The sequence below is a fragment of the Gorilla gorilla genome, chromosome 12, assembly GCF_029281585.2.
Source record: "Gorilla gorilla gorilla isolate KB3781 chromosome 12, NHGRI_mGorGor1-v2.1_pri, whole genome shotgun sequence".
NCBI lineage: Eukaryota > Metazoa > Chordata > Mammalia > Primates > Hominidae > Gorilla > Gorilla gorilla.
The window spans coordinates 52,348,531-52,364,835 of NC_073236.2; the positions used below are offsets into that span (position 1 = coordinate 52,348,531).

A 16,305-nucleotide genomic window follows, 5' to 3' on the forward strand; every position below is an offset into this window, starting at 1 on the left:
TACTTCATTCCTTTTTATGATCAAATACTATTCCATTGCATGGATATACCACATTTTGTTTATCCATTTATCAACTGATGTACATTTGTGTTGTGTTCACTTCCTGGCTATTATGAATAATACTGCTATGAATATTCAGGTACAGCTTTCTGTGTGAATGTAGGTTTTCATTTCTCTTGGATATGTATCTAGAAGTGGAATTGCTGGATCAAATAGTAACTCTACATTTAACCATTTGAGAAATTTACAGATTATTTTCCAAAGTGGCTGCACCATTTCACACTCACAACAGCCGTGAAGGTAACCACATAGACTTCCACAATAAAAAATATTTGTATTTTCTTTTTCAAGAGAAAGAAAAGAAACATTGAAAAATAGTTGTGGGTTCTAATTTTGTGTTTTCTGCAAAGAGGAAGTCACTTTGTTTTTATCAGTAAAATGGGAATAAGCAACAGTACCATCTGGAATTCTCTGACCAGCACAACAGGTCTGTGCTTGCTAAATACCATGAACAGAATTCTTTCACGGAAGCTCTTTGAACCTGAAACTGAGTACTACTCAGTGACCATGGGTCCTCAATCTTAGGAAAGCCTTAATCATCCTTGGCCAGGGAGGCAGAACCGATACAGGAGTATGTGGGGTCTGCCCCCAACCCTCAATTAAAGGGCAGTTTATGCAACATGCCTTCTTTTTGAATCAGAGCCAGGGTCATTGTTGGGCTGAGGTAACATTAATTATTTTTCCGCTTGTCGGATTCCATGAAAAAGATGTGAAAATGGCCTGTTTGTGAAAGAGTGCAGGCAGAGGCTGTGAGCTGATTATGTCAAACCTAGTCAAAGCCTCCTTGGTGTGGGAGATTGTAATCAACAAAGCATGGCGGCATCTGCGCCCAGTTCAGGAGGAGCCCCATCCAGCCTGGCTCCCCAGCAGAGACAGGAAGCCAGCTTTAACTCTTGCTGGGCTGAATTGCATTGACTATGTAAAGAAAATTTACTCCCATCGATTTCCCAGTACACATTCAGGGGACAGAGAAATGAAGGAGGTAATTATCCTTATTTTAGGGGTGGGAAAAGCATTGAATTGCTCCCCTGATAGAGTAGCACCAATTCTTTCTGTGACGTGGGTAGCTATACTGATAGGTCAAGACATAGAATTGCAAATCTTGAAAGATGTAGAAATAAACTGGGAACAAAAAGTCTGAAAAAGAACTTAGACTTCACTAGCAGAGTGCCCCAGACTTTCCACATAGATGGGGCTCATGGCCTGTGTTCTGTTTGAAAGAGGTATCCCAAAGTGGCAACTGACCTGCACTCACTTTATGCCAAGTTGAGATTTCTCAATTATCCTTATCAGAGAACTGAGAGGGGTAGCTAATGATGCTATAGGCAAACTAAAGCCCCTCACCCAACCCTGCCATGCCCTGCTCCTGCCCTTGGCAACCCACCCTTAGATCCAATGATACTAATCCCATTGTGCCCAGTTTTCTTTTTTCATAACCAATATTTGTTATGTCCTCTTTCCTTTTCTGAAATAAAATACATCTATAATATCTACAATAAAGCTTATATACATGACTATAAAAGAACAATATGCTATAAACATAAAATAAATTGTTACTGGTCTGCAATGAGGTAAAAAGCTTACACCAGGATAAAAACAAATACATCACTAAGCACACTAGTTTTGTTGACATTTTTTTTAGTCTCCATCAAGCAAGACTTTCTTTACCAGGCACAGTGGCTCATGCCAAGACAGGAGTCTAGCTTAAACTCAGGAGTTCAAGACCAGCCTGGACAACATAGTGACACCCTGTCTTTATTAAAAAAAAATCTTTTTTTAAGACTTTTTTGTTGTTTTCCTTTTTGAGACAGAGTCTCACACTGTCGCCCAGGCTGGAGTGCAGTGGCACAGTCTTGGCTCACTGCAACCTCTGCCTGCCGGGTTCAAGCAATTCTCCTGCCTCAGTCTCCTGAGTAGCTGGGACTACAGGTGCGTGCCAGCACGCCTGGCTAATCTTTTTTTTTTTTTTTTTTTTTTGTATTTTTAGTAGAGACAGGGTTTCACTGTGTTACCCAGGATGGTCTCGATCTCCTGATCTCATGAACCGCCCGCCTCAGCCTCCTAAAGTGCTGGGATTACTGGCGTGAGCCACGGCACCTGGCCGACTTTTTTTATTTTCTTTTTTTGAGACTGAGTCTTCCTCTGTCTCCCAGGCTGGAGTGCAGTGTTGCGATCTCGGTTCACTGCAACCTCTGCCTCCCGGGTTCAAGCTATTTTCCATCCTCAGCCTCCCAGGCAGCTGGGATTATAGGCATGTGCCACCACACCTGGCTAATTTTTTTGTTTTTGGAGGGAGGATGGAGTTTGGCTCTTGTCACCCAGGCTAGAGTGCAATGGCGTGATCTCAGCTCACTGCAACCTCTGCCTCCTGCAACCTCTGCCTCCCAGATTCAAGCAATTCTCCTGCCTCAGCCTCCCAAGTAGCACCCCCACGCCCGGGATAATTTTTGTATTTTTAGTAGAAATGGGGATTCACCATGTTGGCCAGGCTAGTCTCGAACTCCTGACCTCAGGTGATCCACCTGCCTCGGCCTCCCAAAGTGCTAGAATTACAGGCGTGAGCCACCGCACCCGGCCAAAGACTTTCTTGATGAAAGAAGCAAGATGTTAACAGAAACAGTCTAGTACAGACTCCTTATCAGCATACTGACACTTTAGCCTGCTCTAGATGACATAACATTCAGATGCTTACACCCCTGCATAGAGTCAACGTGAATGCTATAGCTACAAGCGAAGACTGATACAGACTTGAAATATTGGTAATTTAATTAAAGCCTATGAGTAGTGATGCAATATTCCAAAGTTCTTGGCAAAGTTAAGAATATGTCAAGTACAACTCTCTCTTGATTTGCAATGTAGTTGCATTCTTGGAAATTTTAGTGCATACTAAACCATTTATGTACAGTTTGGGATTAGGTTGTAGGCTTGGATCATTGGTATCTGAGATAATCAGATTTTTGGGTTTTTTTTTAACCTCCTATGTGAACGTCCAGAGGAACATCAGAAAATCATGCAACCTTCAAGGTGTGAAACTGTCTGGCATGCCACACATCTCTAGCATCCATAGTCCTATTCCATGCTCCATGTCAGTGGTGACCCTCCCAGTCACTGACAAGCAAAAATGGCCTCATACATTTCCACACCCTATAGGGGTAGTGCCATCCAGTCTAATTCAACCCCTCCCTTAACAGATGGTCCTGGGAGGAAAGTGGCTTCCCCAAGATGAAACATGAGTTTGAGGGGACACCAGGACTAAAATTTAGGTGCTTGATTCCTAATTCAGTCCTATTGTCATCAGCCTGGAGTTTCCTAGGGACGTTGTCGCACTCACCCTGCCCATTTCTGCTCTCTGGCTACTAGTACTGCTGGCCATTAACACACTATTTACCTGTAAAGCATTAATGATCTAAATGTTAACTTAAACCCTTGAAAGTCTCTTTGCAAGATTTTGATAAAGTTACCCTCAGGTGATTCTCATGCAGAATGCCTATGGCTAACACTTCACCAGTCCCTAAAGTTAGTGCTGGAAAATCTATGAAAAAAGTGGTTCTATTGTCAGATATGTTTTGGAAATTCTGGATTAGCCAAAATTAAAAAATTATTTTTTAGGCCCTTTAATAAGTGAATATGCATGTAAATCCCCAAGATGGAATATGACTTGACTCATTTTCCAAATTTATTTGCTCATGAACTGTTCCCAACCACCTCTTTGGTGTTTTCTGGTTAAGTAGCTTGCTGCTAATCAGATGTAGATTATTCACATCTTTACCCTCATTTTGTAGATAAAAGAAAGGGGGGAATAGATACTAACTAAAGCGAGTAGTTTCAAAAAGCTGTAGGAAGTTTGTGTATTATTTTAAATAGAACATAAAGGAGACAGTTGGGCACAGTGGTGCACACCTATAGTCCCAGCTACTCAGTAGGCTGAGGCAGGAGGATCGAGGAGTTGAGCCCAGGAGTTCGAGGCTATAGTGTGTGATAATTGTACCTGTCAATAGCCACTGCACTTCAGCCTAGGCAACACAGTGAGACTCTGTCTCAAAAAAAAATTATTTTTGACAACTGTTTTCTCTTTAAGGAAAAAAGAAAGGAGAGATATTTTTGATTTTTTAATTTTAATTTTCTAATCCCCATGAGGACAATTTTATGTTGGTTCTTTTGCAGTTGGGGAATCTTATTCTTTTCATTGCTTGGGCACCAGAGCCTGGCCTGTAGTTGTTACCCAAATCCTGTTTGCTAAATGAGTTATTCGATAAATTAAATAATCAACAGCAGTCTACTTAAAAGATGGCGGGATAGCTTCAGATCATTCTGAGAAGTGGGATTGTTCTCTGTATTTCTTAGGAAGAGCAGGAAGATCAGAAAACTTAAAGAATACAGAAGGAGCATCAGAACAAAACTTTTTAACCTCCACATATAAAACTAACCATAATCAGGACAGGCAGGAACAGTTGGGTAGGTTACGCACTATATAAATTATGGTGATGCCATTCACTATTCCTAAAACGTGTGTTTACAATTGACCTGAGCTGATATGACATATACATAGAAATAATTCAAGAACAATCAGAGATTTATAGTTTTTTTATATGCCAGGGGGTGCTGTGGTTCAAGCTTTGAGAGAGATATATATACATATTTATGTTCTTTGTTATATTCTTTTTTTTTTTTTTTCTGAGACAGAGTCTCACTCTGTTACCCAGGCTAGAGTGCAGTGGCATGTTCTCAGCTCACTATAGCCTCTGCCTCCCAGCTTCCAGTGATTCTCCTGCCTCAGCCTCCTGAGTAGCTGGGATTATAGGCACACGTCACCACACCCGGCTAATTTTTGTATTTTCAGTAGAGACGGGGTTTCACCATGAGCCACCACACCCGGCCCTGAAAATGCTTTGTCCTTCTCTACCATGGGGCCAGGATGCAAATATTCCAAATTTTTGTACTCTGCTTCCCTTTTAATTATAAGTTCCAACTTCAAGTCATTGCTTTCCTCCTGTACCTGACGATAGGTTGTTTGACCAGGCCACATCTTCATCTTGAACACATTGCAGCTTAGAAATTTCTTCCACCTGGCCAGGCATGGTGACTCACGCCCGTAATCCCAGCACTTTTGGAGGCCAAGGCGGGTGGATCACCTGACATCAGAGTTTGAGACCAGCCTGGCCAACATGGCGAAACCCTGTCTCTACTAAAAATACAAAAAATTAGCCAGGCGTGGTGGTGGGCACCTGTAATCCCAGCTACTTGGGAGGCTGAGGCAGGAGAATAGCTTGAACTGGGGAGGTGGAAGTTGCAGTGAGCCGAGATTGCGCCATTGCACTCCAGCCTGGGTGACAGAATGAGACTCTGTCTCAAAAAAAAAAAAAAAGAAAAAAAAATTCCTCCACCACTCTTAAGTTAAAACTTCCACAAATTCCTGTGGACACAATCCAGCCAAGCTCTTTGCTAAGGCATAACCAATTCAAGGGTTTTTTTTTTTCCAGTTTGAGAATTTCCTCATTTCCATCTGAGACTTCCTCAGACTGGCCTTTACTGTTGATATTTCATCAGCATTTTTGTCACAACCATTTACCCAGTCTCTAAGACATTCCAAACTTTCCCTCATCTTCCTGTTTTCTTCTGTAACCTCCAAACTCTTCCAATCTCTGCCATTACACAGTTCCAAAGCTGCTTCCACATCTTCAGATATCTTTATAGCAGCACCCTACTCCTCAGTACCAATGTTCTGTGTCAGTCCATTTGTATTGCTCTAAAGGAATGCCTGAGGCTGGGTAATTTATTTAAAAAGAGGTTTATTTGGATCATAGTTCTACAGGCTATACAAACATGGCACAAGTATCTGGTCAGCTTTTGGTAAAGCCTAAAGACACTCATGATGCCAGGTGCCAAGTGTGGTGGCTCACATCCGTAATCTCAGCACTCTGGGAGACCAAGGTGCGCAGATCACCTGAGGTCAGGAGTTCAAGACCAGCCTGGCCAACATGGCGAAACCCTGTCTCTACTAAAAATACAAAAACTAGCTGAGCATGGTGGCATGCACCTGTAGTCCCAGCTACTCAGGAGGCTGGAGCAGGAGAATCACCTGAACCTTGAAGGTGGAGGTTGCAGTCAGCCAAGATCATGTCACTGTACTCTAGCCTGGGTGATAGAAAGAGACTCCATCTCAAAAAGACAAAGAAAAAAAAGACAGAAAAGAAAAGAAAAAAGAAAAAAAAGAAACTTACAATCATGGTGGAAGACAAAGGGTGAACAAGTGCTGGGGTGTCATACGGTGAGAGAAAAAACAAGAGAGAGAAAAGGGGGAGGTCCTAGAATCTTTTAAACAGCCAGATCTCATTACCACTGGGAGGGAACCAAGTCATTCATGACGGATCTACCCTTATGACCCAAACATCCTACTAGGCCCTACAGCCCACATTTGGAATCACATTTCAACATGAGATATGGAAGGGACAAACATCAAAACTATATTATATCTGTGATCCCAACACTTTGGGAGGCTGAGGTAGGAAGACGGCTTGAGGCCAGGAGTTCAAGACCAGCCTGGGAAACATGGTGAAACTCTATCTCTACAAAAAATAAAAAATTAGCCAGGCATGATGGTGTGCATCTGTAGTCCTAACTACTCAGGAGGCTGAAGTGAGAGGATCACTTGAGCCCTGGAGTTCAAGGCTGCAGTGAGCTATGATGGCTCCACTGCACTCCAGCCTGGGAGACACAGCAAGACCTCATCTTTAATAATAATGATAATAAATGAAAGTTTTCTTAGTCTATCACTTATTTTTGGCATTGGGGTTTGCTTACATTTTTTTTTATCTTATAAATGGCACTAGTAGAAATATCTTTGTCCACTTCATTTTTGGTTATTTTTTGAGGAGGGTTTATCTTCCAATGAAATTACCTAACCACACCTATTATAATATTTGCAAGTTACTTACCTGATCCAACCAATCTGCAGCTACCAAGTGATGTGCAAGTGAACCTGTTTCTCATAATCACAGAATGTTACCCTTTTAATTTTTGAAATCAACTCAGTAGAGATATAATAATATCTTAAACCTATTTGGTGTTGCATTTTTCCCCCTACTAGGAAGCTTGCAAGTTTTTGAAGTGATCATAGACTGTCTGCATTTTCTTGAGTATAAACTATATTTGGTCACATTGAGTTAGTTACTTTCACCTGCTTCTGTTGAACATTTAATAATAATGAGACATAGTCAGAGATGGAGGTGATGATGATGACCAATATTGGGCAGAACATAGCTGCTCATTTAGTCAAAAATTAAGAAAGATAAAGAGCTGTTTTAAACTCCCCAAATAGAAGATATTTACAACAATCCCTAAATGGAAAGGATTAATGGCAGACAGGACTTCTACGACTCTTGAAGATTAGCAGGGTCCATCCGTATACCAGTAGAAATCCTGAATACAATCACTGTCTTTCTTGTCTTAGATTCTAAAATTCAGATGCCTACAGGGACAAGGTAAGGAACATAAATGTGTATTGGGCCAGAGGGTCATAAGGTAGTGGGAGGCAAGGACTAGGAAAACTAGCAAGTGATGCCCACCTGTGGCATTCTTATTAAGGAAAACATTCTTTGGGCCAAGCAAAACACATCTGTGGGCAGAGTTTGGCCATTGGCCACCAGGCTGTGCCCTCTGCTTAAGACTTCTTTTAGAGACAGTGTACTTGAAGGAGTGTACAGAAGCCACGCACAGGAAAAGAAAATGAGGCAAATAGGAGAGGTGTGAAAAACATGTCAGTAGACTTTTTTTTTTTTTTTTTTGAGACGGAGTCTTGTTCTGTCGCCAGGATGGAGTGCAATGGTGTGATCTCAGCTCACTGCAATCTCTGCCTCCTGGATTCATGCAGTTCCCCTGCCTCAGCCTCCCTAGTAGCTGGGACTACAGGCACTCACCACCATGCCTGGCTAATCTTTTGTATTTTAGTAGAGACGGGGTTTCACCATGTTGGCCAGGATGGTCTTGAACTCTTGGCCTCAAATGATTCATCCGCCTCGGCCTCCCAAAGTGCTGGGATACAGGTGTGAGCCACCACACCCGGCCATCAGTAGACTTTTAATACTACTAAGAAAAAGAGTAGCTCAATTCCAGTGAATGGTAACTAACACTCTGCCTCAATTACAGTAGCACAGGGTGGAGACTGTGGCCAATTGAAGAATGCATACCCTGAATTTTTCGTTTGCTTTAAATCTGTTATTATAGACATCTAAAAATATATGCAAAGAAGAGATGACAGCATAATGCAGTTCCTTGAACCCATCACCCAGCTCATCAATCCTAGGCAGGTTATGGAAGTCTTGGCCCATGTGTGCATCTAGTCAGTGGAAACAGCTACTATTCTACTCTAGCTTGGAGTTATATGCCAGTACAGAAGTCCAGCACTGCCAGGTTTTTAAAAAAATATTTTATTTATTTATTTATTTTAGACACAGTATATTGCTCTGTTGCCCAGGCTGGAGTGCAGTGGCATGATCATAACTCACTACAGCTTTGAACTCCTGAGTTCAAGGGGTCCTCCCTCCTGGGCCTTTCAATTAGCTGGGACTATAGGCACATGCCACCATTCCCAACTACTTTTTGTATTTTTGTGGAGACTGGGTTTTGCATGTTGCCCAGGCTGGTCTCAAACTCCTGGGTTCAAGCAATCCACCTCCCAAAGTGCTTGGATTACAGGAGTAAGCCACCACACTCAGTCCAAATTTTTTTTTTTTCTTTTTGAGACAGAGTCTTGCTCTGTCGCCCAGGCTGGAGTGCAGTGGTGTGATCTCTGCTCACTGCAAACTCCGCCTCCTGGGTTCAAGCTATTCTCCTGTCTCAGCCTCCCAAGTAGCTGGGATTATAGATGCGTGCCACCACACCTGGCCAATTTTTGTATTTTAGTAGAGATGGGGTTTCACCCTGTTGGCTAGGCTGGTCTCAAACTCCTGACCTCAAGTTATCCACCCGCCTCGGCCTCCCAAAGTGCTGGGATTACAGGCATGAGTCACTGCACCTGGCCCAGCCCAGATTTTTAAAAGAAACTAGACATTTTGATTTTTATTTAAAACCTTTTAATTGTTATTACATATTTATTTATTTTTATAAACTAATTTTTTTTTTTTTTTAGAGAATGGGGTCTTGCTATGTTGCCCAGACTGATCTCGAACTCCTGGCCTCAAGTGATTCTCCCACTTTGGCCTCCTGAGTTGCTGGGGTTACAAGCATGAGCCACTGTGCCTGGCCACTATATTTTTTTTATTTTTGAGACGGAGTTTTGCTCTGTCGCCCAGGCTGCAGTGCAGTGGCACGATCTCGGCTCACTGTAATCTCCACCTCCTGGGTTCACGCCATTCTCCTGCCTCAGCCTCCCGAGTAGCTGGGACTACAAGCACCCGCCACCATGCCCCGCTAATTTTTTGTATTTTAAGTACAGACGGGGTTTCATCGTGTTAGCCAGGATGGTCTCAATCTCCTGACCTCGTGATCTGCCCACCTTGGCCTCCCAAAGTGCTGGGATTACAGGCGTGAGCCACCGCGCCCAGCCACTATTTTTTATATGTTGCCGATTTGTTTAAAACTTTAATTTTTATTTATTTGTTTTTCTTAAGACAGACTCTTGCTCTGCCACCCAGGCTGGAGTGCAGTAGTGTCATCATAGCTGGCTGCAGCCTCAAATTCCTGGGCTCAAGTATCCTCCCATCTCAGTTTCCCTTGTAGCTATGACTACAGGTGCACCACCACTCCAGGCTAATTTTTTAAAAAACAGGGTCTAGCTATGTTGCCCAGGTTAGAGTGCAATGGCTATTCACAGGCACGATCATAGCACAGTGCAAGGCACCCTTGAAGTCCTGGGTTCAAGCAATCCTCCTGGGCTGAGCCTCCCAAGTAGTGGGTCCCATAGGTGATGTGCCACTGTCCATGGCTACTTACTTCACATTTTTAATACATTGTAGAGGTCATGATTGTGCTGTCAGTTGACGATTTGGGGTCATAACATATACTTGGAGAAAATGCTGCTGGTAACAGAGGAAATGCAGTCAAATGCTGGGCTGATTCTGGGCCCTTTGAGAATATCTGTGCGTAAAAACAATTGCACTGTCGGTCAGGTCCTGCTGGGCCTGGAACATTGCTGTGATGGCCCTTCTAGCCCATTATCATCAGCACTACAAGAATTTGGTCACAGGTTTAGCCCTTACGTTAGACACTGAGGTCCTTGAGGAAACTCCCAGTCTCTCCCCAGGGCCCAGCACATACTAACAATCAGTAGTGGTTTGAGAGATGCGTAAGTGAACAAATAAAAACATGAGAGTCTTTGTGTCATGTTTGAGTCTTAAAGTCACTCCTCACGCCGTCGAACAGAGGTGTCTCCAGGTCTACTGACATGACTATTATTTTCCTTGTTGCTTAGGAAAAATGTTTTATATTCTTATTAATTAAAATTTGAATAATTGATGCTATTTATTCTCTGAAATTCTTCCCGTTTTTGTCTTTTAGAAGGTCATGAATCAATTCATCAAGAATAATGTGATTTGTGGTCACCTCAGAAAATAAAAACATAAGTTATTGATAATTAGATGATGTTGAACAGCAATGTTTGAACACTGAAGACTGTCAGCTATTTGAGAGTGAGAACTGTGCTTTAGACTTAAAAAAATTGATATATAATTTGCATACCATAAAAGTCATGCTTTAGAAGTGTACTACTTGGTGGCTTTTAGTGTATTCATAAAGTTGTGCAATCATCACCACTGTCTAATTTGAGAACCTTTCATCAACTCCCCAAAAAACCTCATACTATTGAACCCGGGAGGCGGAGGTTGCAGTGAGCTGAGATCGTGCCACTGCACTCCAGCCTGGGTGACAGAGCGAAACTCCGTCTCAAAGTAAAAACAAACAAACAAAAAAAACACCTCATACTCATTAGCAGTCACTGCCCATTTCTTCCTCCCCCAGCCCCTGGCAATCACTAATGTACTTTCTGTCTCCATGGATTTGCCTATTCTGGACATTTCACATGAATGTAAATGAAGTCATACACTGTTGGCCTTTTGCAACTGGCTTCTTTCGCTTAGCATAATTTGTTTTGTTTTGTTTTTTTGAGACAGAGTGCTCAGGTGATCTCGGCTCACTGTGACCTCCGCCTCCCAGGTTCAAGAGATTCTCGTGCTCCAGCCTCCCAAGTAGCTGGGATTACAGGCGTGTGCCACCATGCCTGGCTAATTTTTGTATTTTCAGTAGAGACAGGGTTTTGCCATGTTGACCAGGCTGGTCTCGAACTCCTGATCTCAAGTGATCCACCTGCTTTGGCCTTCCAGAGTGTTGGTATTATAGGCTTGAGCTACCATGCCTACCTGTAGCATAATGTTTTTAAGGCTTATCCACATTGTAGTATGTATCATACCAAATTTGTTTTCATTACTCTGTAATATTCCGTTGTATGAATATATAGGTTGAATAGACTTTATTCAAAATGCTTGGGACCAGAAATGTTTCAAATTTGGGATTTTTTTTTTTTTTTTTGAGACAGAGTTTCGCTCTTGTTGCCCAGGCTGGAGTGCAATGGCAGTATCTTGGCTCACCGCAACCTCCACCTCCCGGGTTCGAGTGATTCTCCTGCCTCAGCCTCCCGAGTAGCTGGGATTACAAGCATGCGCCACCACACCCAGCTAATTTTGTATTTTTAGTAGAGACAGGGTTTCTCCATGTTGGTCAGGCTGGTCTCGAACTCCTGACCTCAGGTGATCCGCCTGCCTTGGCCTCCCAAAGTGCTGGGATTACAGGCGTGAGCCACCGTGTCCAGCCTCAAATTTGGGATTTTTTTAAAATTTGGGAATATTTGCATTATACTTACTGGTGGAGCATCCGAAATCCAAAAATCAAAAATTCTAAATGTTCCCAATCAACATTTCCTTTGAGCATCATCACAGTCTCTCCCCAGGGCCCAGCACAAACTAACAACAGTAGTGGTTTGAGAGATGCGTAAGTGAACAAATAAAAACATGAGAGTCTTTGTGTCATGTCTGAGTCTTAAAGTCACTCCTCACATCATCGAACGGAGGTGTCTCCAGGTCTACTGACATGACTATTATTTTCCTTGTTGCTTAGGAAAAATGTTTTATATTCTTATTAATTAAAATTTGAATAATTAATGCTATTTATTCTCTGAACTTCTTTCCATTTTTGTCTTTTAGGAGGTCATGAATCAATTAATCCATCAAGAAAAATGTGATCTGTGGTCACCTCAGAAAATAAAAACATAAGTTATTGATAATTAGATGATGTTGAACAGCAATGTTTGAAAGCATATGTTTATATGTTGAATGTTTGAACATTCAACATATAAAAAGAGCATCATGTCCGTGCTCAAAAAGCTTCAGATTTTATATTTCAAATTTTCAAATTCGGAATACTCAACCTGTACTGCATTTTATTTATCCATTCATCTGATGATAGACATTTGAGTTGTTTCTACTTGCTGGCTACTGTAAATAATGCTGCTATGAATATTCGTGTTCAAGCTTCTGCGTGGACATAACGTTTTCAGTTCTCATGAACTAAGAGTGGAAGTGCTGCTCTATGCATAGGATTGAATAGTAATTCCATGTTTGACTTTTGAGGCACTGCCATACTTTTTCCAGCATGTAAGTGGCTGCACCATTTTACATTCTCAGCAGCAACGTATGAGAATGTATGATTTTTCCTTGCCTACGCTTACTATTGTCTATATGTCTGCTTATAGCCATCCTGGTGGATGTGAAATGGTAGTCCATTGTAATTTTGATTTACATTTTCCCAATGATTGTGTTGAACATTGTTTGATGTGCTTATTGGCCATTTGCATTATTTATTTATTTAATTTATTTTTTGAGACAGGGACTTGTTCTGTTGCCCAAGCTGGAGTACAGTGGCTCAGTCACAGCCCACTGCAGCCTCGAATTCCTGAACTCAAGCCATCATCCCACCTCAGCCTCCCAAGTAGCGGGAACTACTGGCACCAGCCACCATGCCCAGCTAATTTTTTTCTTTTAGTAAAGATGAGGTCTCGCTATGTTGCTCAGGCTGGTCTCAAATTCCTGGTCTCAAGGGTTCATCTTTCCTCAGCCTCCCAAAGTACTGGGATTACAGGTGTGAGCCACTATGCCCTGCCCCATTTGTATATTTTCTTTGTAGAAATGCCTGTTCAAATCTTTTTAAATCGGATTATCTTTTTTTTTTGCCTTGCCTTTGTCAGGCTAGCATTGTTTTTCTATTGTCAAACTGTCATTGTTCTTTATATATTTTGGACACTAGGCCACTGTCTAGTAGATAATGTACAAATATTTTCTCCTATTCTGTGAGTTGTCTCTTCTTGAAGCTTATAAATTACAGGATTTGATTTTCCAAGTTCAAGCTAGTTTATATTTGTCAAATTTACTCATGCTATACTGTGCGGTTTGGTTTATCCGATTTTGTGTGGGATTTTTACTTAGGTGCTAGTGTGTTTTTCTCTCTTAATTTGAGGGTATCCATTTATCATATCACATAACAAGAGATCCAGACATAGATGGGCTTAGAGGCCCTTTCTCTGAAGTTCTCTGGGCTCTTCCGCTTTCCAGGAACACACTTTTCTTTTCTTTTCTTTTCTTTTTTTTTCTTTCAGCTTCAGACTGTTTGTTGTCAGATAGAAGTACTATCACTCAAGTCTACCCACGAACCACCCGGACACAGCATGGCTGGCAAGCAGATCTCAAGGCTCAGCCAGTACAGCTGTCACGAGGCATCGATGATCAGGGTAACACCACTCAGGAGAGAGACAGTAAAGGGTGGTGTCACCAATGCACACTTGCTGAGGTCACCAGCATCTTCAGCTTCTGTGAAGGGGCTGGCGGGCAGGCATGCTGCACCTCTGCAGGCTGCCCTGAGTTTGCCCAGGGTGGCAGTGGTGGGAAGTGCCAGCCAGCACAGAATGAGGGGAACCCAGGTAGCAATTAAGTGGGGATAAATAGCCATTACCAAGGAGGCCTGACAACTGCAGGAGACCGCAGTCTATTCACAAGCAACTGCTTATTTTCCCATTGATCCTTGGCGGGATAGGGCCTTGCCTTCTGCAGCGCCCCAAATAACAGGCTCGCAAAGCCCAGTGCTAAGAGGTGGCATCTGAGAAGAATCCGCTCAGGTCTTCCTGTCTGTTTCATCTTAAGGCCTGCCAGGAGAAGAGATAATTACGGGTCTGAGATTTTGTTCCATCATAGACAATGGAGGGATCAACACATGCCTCTCTGAAATCAGATTAAAAAATTTTTTAAAAGGTTTCAGCTCAGGAAGATACCAGCATTTCCCACAGGTTTCAGTTGGATGAAAAAGGAGAGATTGAGAAAAAAGAAAGGAAGGAAGGGAGGGAGGAAGGAAGGAAAGGAAACTTGATGATTCTAAAAATAGAAATCATCAACATGGAGGGTGCTAAAGAGACTTTGCTTTCCTATTGTCCCATCCCCTCCCCCCGGAATATCTTTCCCTTGACTTGTCACCCAACCCGAAAGGCACCCATTCAGGACTTATTCCATCTGGAGCCAAGGATCCCTAGTGAAGCCCAAGCTCTCCAGGGAGGTTTCCCTGGATGTTAGATCCTCTGCTGGACCTGCCTTTATCCTTCAAGGTCGCTACAAGGCATGGTTTGGGTCTCTTTAGGGAGGCGGTACAGTCTAGAGTTAAATGCACAGGGTTCAGAATTAATTTTCTACATTTGACTAGAGTCCTGTATTCGTTAGTGTTGACCTTGCACAGACTACATGACCTTGAGCTTCAATTCCCCATGCCCTTACCTGAAAAATAAGGAGAGCAGTGCCTTTCCTCTAAGGCTAGTCCCTGGGATCTGATGACATACTACATGGAAAGGCAGTTAGTTCATAGCAGGGACCTGTAAATGCTAGCTGGAATTTTCCTCCACCCCAATGAGGGGAGTAACCAGTCCGAGGATGAGGACTGAGCGTACAGAAGGGGTTGCAAACTCACGTGGCTTCAGGGGTCCAGTGATGATGGAGACTAGTTAAGCAGGCAGGATGTCACTTTTTCTTTCTTTCTTTTTTTTTTTGAGATGGACTCTTGCTCTCTCACCCAGGCTGGAGTGCAGTGGTGCGATCTCAGCTCACTGCAACCTCTGCCTCCTGGGTTCAAGCAATTCTCCTGCCTCAGCCTCCCGAGTAGCTGGGACTACAGGCATGCACCACCACACCCGGCTAATCTTTGTATTTTTAGTAGAGACAGGGTTTTGCCATGTTGGCCAGGATGGTCTCGATCTCTTGACCTTGTCATCTGCCTGCCTCTGCCTCCCAAAGTGCTGGGATTACAGGAGTGAGCCACCAGACCCAGCCAGGTGTCACTTTTTCAACTACAACAACAACACTTTTTACAGCAATATCATGTAATTTGTTTCCATTGTAAATGCCTCCCTACGAAATTAGAGGCATTTACCACTCCAAATCTAAGTCATAAATGTTTATATTTCTTTGGTTTGGTGGTGTTTCTACAATAAGAATGTATACTTTTACAATAATTTTTTAAAAACCAATGAAGATTTAGGCTTGCTTCCACAGCACATATACTGAAAATTAGAACAATACAGAGAAAATTAGCATGGCCTCTACGCCAGGATGACATGCAAATTCCTGGAGTGTTCCATTAAAATCAATCAATAAATAAATAAAGATTTGGGGTAATGAGAGAGAGAGAGAAGGGGAAATTGAGATGAATAAAACCTAGTCTAAGCCAGAAAGGAAAAGTCCTTTCTTTTTCTTTTCTTTCCTTTTCTTTCCTTACCTCCCTCCCTCCCTCCCTTTCTCTCTCTTTCTTTCTTTCCTTTTTTTGAGACAGGGTCTTGCTCTGTCACCCAGGCTGGAGTGCAGTGGCATGATCTCGGCTCATTGCAGCCTTGACCTCCTGGGCTTAGAAGATACTCTCACCTCAGCCTCCTGAGTAGCTCAACTACAGATTCAAGCCACAATGTCCAGGTAATTTTTGTATTTTTTTGTAGAGACATAGTTTTGCTATGTTGCCCAGGCTGGTCTCAAACTCCTGGGCTCAGGGGATCCATCTGCCTCGGCCTCCCAAAGTCCTGGAATTACAGGCATGAGCCATCATGCCCAGTCAGAAAAGTCCTTTCATATTAAATGATTGTTTTCAGCTTTATTGAGGCATAATTGAAAAATAAATATTGTATATATTTTAGGTGTACAATGTGATGTTTTTATATACGTATACATTGTTAAA

At 42.5% G+C, this 16,305-nt stretch overlaps 1 non-coding gene across 1 annotated transcript; it reads left to right on the forward strand.

Annotated features, from left to right (window-relative positions):
- The first annotated feature begins 15,620 nt into the window (after nt 1-15,620).
- Nucleotides 15,621-15,724, forward strand: LOC115933596 (U6 spliceosomal RNA). Its single transcript, XR_004069468.1, has one exon. It is a non-coding gene; the product is annotated as a U6 spliceosomal RNA (small nuclear RNA).
- Nucleotides 15,725-16,305: the final 581 nt, after the last annotated feature.